The sequence below is a fragment of the Monodelphis domestica genome, chromosome 6, assembly GCF_027887165.1.
Source record: "Monodelphis domestica isolate mMonDom1 chromosome 6, mMonDom1.pri, whole genome shotgun sequence".
Classification (NCBI taxonomy): domain Eukaryota; kingdom Metazoa; phylum Chordata; class Mammalia; order Didelphimorphia; family Didelphidae; genus Monodelphis; species Monodelphis domestica.
This window is the reverse complement of record NC_077232.1, coordinates 124,528,292-124,532,291: the sequence shown is the minus strand read 5'-3', so window position 1 is coordinate 124,532,291 and position 4,000 is coordinate 124,528,292. Positions and strand designations below refer to the sequence as shown.

Below are 4,000 nucleotides of genomic sequence, written 5' to 3'. Positions count from 1 at the left end.
ACAGTTTCATTCTCAACATACATGTTTCCATAGACCCTAACAACAGACAGAAAGCCAAGGGAGATAATCAATAAAACATTGTTGCTAAGTGCAGAGTCAGAGGGTAGAATCAACATGACCCAGATATAGGTTAGGGAATTTGGAGCACAGATTTGCCAGAAGTTTTTATGCTTAGAAAAGAGGGTCCTATCTAAGTGGGTATATAAGAATCCTTATGTTTAATTTTGTTAGTGGGATATCCTGGTAATATCCTGGGAGGGGCAGAGTGGGACATATGTATTAACCCTGCAAGCATGTTGCTCTCATCTATTTTTCCTGGGGCTAAGTAAGAATAATAATCATAGCAATTCTAATAATAAGGGGATGTTAATAAGGAAAGTCACTTGGGGGGGTTTCAGTGGATGTTTCCATCCTTCCTGGGGGCTGCTTTGCAGTCCCCAGTTTCCATGTGTGACTGTGTCAAACAGCATGGTCTTTGATGGCTCCCGGCAGGGGCTATTTTACCTCCAGAATGTCTCTTGTCTCCTTTAGCACTGCTACCACCCTGAAGGAGGCCCTTTTAACATCATACCTGGACTACTGCAATACCCTGCTAGTTGTTTTCCTTGCCCTAAGTCTCTTTTCATTCCTGCCCATCCTCCACTCAGATATCAAAGTGCTCTTCCTAATGTTTAGGTCTAATCATGTCACATTCCCCTTTCTCTGACTGATTCAATAAACTTCAGTAGTTTCCTATCAAGCTTAGTATCAAATATGAAATTCTGTTTGGCATTCAGAGACCTTTGTAGATCTTAACTATTCTAAGCTTCTGGCCTCTTACACTCTTGCCTCTGTCATCTAATGATAGCATCAGCTTCTTTCCTGTTTCTCATACAAGAAATTTCTCTCTCCTCACTTCATGAATTTTCACTGGCTGTCCAGCATGCCTGGAATGCTTTCCCTCCTTATCTCTGGCTTCTTTAGATTTCTTCAAGCTTCAGTTAAATTCACATTTCCCATAGGAAGCCTTTTCTGTTCATCTTCAATTTTAATGCAGTCCTTCTGTTGATTATTTCCAGTTTATCCTGAAAATCGATTGTTTGGAAATAGCAGTTTATATGTTGTATCCGCCATTATACTGCGAGCTTCTTCAGAAGAGAGGTTTTCTTTTGCATTTATTACCCCAGCACATAGTACAGTACCTGGTATATACTGGTATATACTGGAATATATACCTGGTATATAGTGGAAACTTAGAAAATGTTGATTGACTAATTGAACTTACATTGAGCTAAAGACATCTCTTCAGCTTTTACTTATTACTCTGATTCTTTCCTACAAAGTCAAATATAACTAGAATATTATTTCTTCCAAATACTGTACTTTCAAATACGTGAAGAACAAATATTTTCTCTTGCATATTCTCTTCTTTGGGTTAAATGTACACTCTTCACTCAAGCATTTCTCATAAGGAATAGACTTGAAGTTCACTGACATGCTTATCCTCCTCTGCCAGTGTAATTTAAAAAATGAGATGTCTAGAATTGAAGACAGTGTTTCATTTGTGCTTAGACAGGAGTGAAATAAAACAGAACCCTTGTTCAGAATATTAGGTTCCTCAACGCCTTGGATAACATCCACTTTCTTGGTTTTAGTTTCTTTTTTGTAGGAGCTATCAATCTACTAATCCATTCCTGTTCCCTACTGGGGTATTTGAACTCAGATTCAAACATTAAATGTACTTATTTATCCATTTATTCATTCATTTATTCATTCATTCATTTATTCATTCATTTATTCATTCATTCATTCATTTATTCATTCATTCATTCATTCATTTATTTATTTATTTATTCATTCATTCATTTGTTTGTTTGTTTGTTTATTCATTTATTCATATTATTTATTCATATATTATTCATTTATCATATATGTTTATTTATTCATTTATTCATTCATTCATTCATTCATTTATTTATTCAATTCACAATAAATTTATTTCATATAAAGGGAGAAGCTTGCTACTAGTGATAAAATCAATAGAAAACCTTTCTCCTGCTTTTAATCTAGTTTACTCAAAAGTAGAATCTGCTTGTTACTGAAAACTTCAATATATACATAATTTCCTGTAAGAAAACATCCTTGGCATGAAGTAAAAAGCTCTTAACATCAAATATGAAGCAATGAAATATTTACCATGTAATATTATTGGCAAAAAACCCTAGTTCTGATGGCTGATTGTCTCTGAGTCTTTTAAAACATTAACAGGGAAGACATTAAACCTGATGTATAGAGTTAATTCTATATAAATATGGGGTCATAACTGGTAGTCTTAATAGAGGTATTGCACTTAGTTAAGCAGTTCTAAATAGGTAGTTGGTACTTTGCTCTTTTGATTTCCCTTTTTACGCATCAGCCAGTCTGTATACATACCAACAATACTTTATACTGTGATCACCTCATCTGTTAGAAGTGACAACTATTTGTAGCATTATAATTATAGAGAGCCCTAGCTTTCCTACTTCCACTGGATTCCTTCAAGTCCTTGATGGCAGGAGTAACAACTGCTACTTGTTGAAGGCAATAGAGGGGTGGTAACTGTAGATGATGAGGTAGAGATATTTGACAATGCAGTTGTGGAAGACTAATTATTGTTAGATACGACAACAGATGGAAAACTCCCAAGTTGTTTCTGCAGTTCCAGCATGCACTGGTAGCACTGAGCATAGTCAGTCATCTGGGCTTCCACAAAGTCATTCAGGCAGTGAGGGTGATATGCCTGTGCTGCTGATCCCCTCCAGAAGGAGTCTTATAATCTTTGCTTGGGGTAAAATTCCCTCTGAGTTATTCTTAATTCCTATTTAGATAATGCTCTTGTCTTTGTGATTTTTAAATTTTTCTGTCTAGTCATTGCTGCATCCAAATTGTGACATGGAAATCACTTTAATCAAGTCTCTTATTTTACAGTAATTTCCTTTCTTTAGCAATTCTTTTGTAATCTTTAAAGTTTCTTAAAGGAGTAAGAAAGTTTATTGTAGCTATTTGAATCAGTTCCCTGCCTGATGTTTCAATTGGTTTTTGTGTTTTGTGTTTCTTCACATTTGATGAGGGCATTACTATAAGCAGTTCCTGGACCAAATTCATTCATTCATTCATTCCCATCAATTGTATATTGCTCCAAGAAATTATTGGTTGTTTATATGAGTCGGAGCTTTTCTATCCAACTTCTCATAAACAAATTCTTTTATTCTAGCATTAGGATTTGGCTGCAATAGCACCTCTGTTTGCCTCATCATTTTTTCTGTCCCTTGTTTGATGCATTCAGCTTTGCTAAGAAGGTTCTCTAAGTAAGAATCCAATTCTGTCTTCTCTCTCTGACCAAGCTTTTCTTTTGTGAACTGCACTGGGTGGCTGAGGAAAGTGCCCAGGTCTTTTGCCAGCTTCTTCACGTTGAAGTCCATGATGCTCATGTTGGGTGCCTTAGAGCCAGGCAGACCGATCCTTGGAGTGAGCCTGGAGAGGAGCCATAGAGGCCAGGGTAGAGCCCAGACCAGGATCCAAGAGAAGAGGCTAAATCTATTTATTAAATTAAATTTTATTAGATTTGAAATATCCTAGTCTGACAAAGCCTTTTTGGAATTCATGTATGATTTAATGTATTTAGTGATCTTTTCAAACGTCTTGTTATCTTTCAAGCCTGAAAATCATGCCTTTCATGGCTTGTCCAAGTCACTAATCAGGATGTTGAATGGCATAGGAAAAAGGAAAAATGTGCTGATTTACTCCAAAAGAGCCTTTTGGGTTGACATTATTTACCGAGTTAATGAAATAGCCCTGAGTCCACTTTCTATCATTCTCACAATCAATTAATCAACAATTAATATCTGTCAAGCAGAGGGAAGGGATTAAGCATTTATAGAATGCCATGATGTACCAAACACTGTGCTAAGTGCTTTTACAATTATTATCTCATTTGTTCTTCAGAATAACCCTGTGAGGTAGATGCTATTCCCACTTTAAA

The 4,000-nt window shown here is 36.0% G+C and overlaps 1 pseudogene; it reads right to left on the bottom strand.

The window, feature by feature from the left end:
• Positions 1 to 2,329: 2,329 nt before the first annotated feature.
• Positions 2,330 to 3,449, bottom strand: LOC100618201 (endophilin-B1-like; annotated as a pseudogene).
• Positions 3,450 to 4,000: the final 551 nt, after the last annotated feature.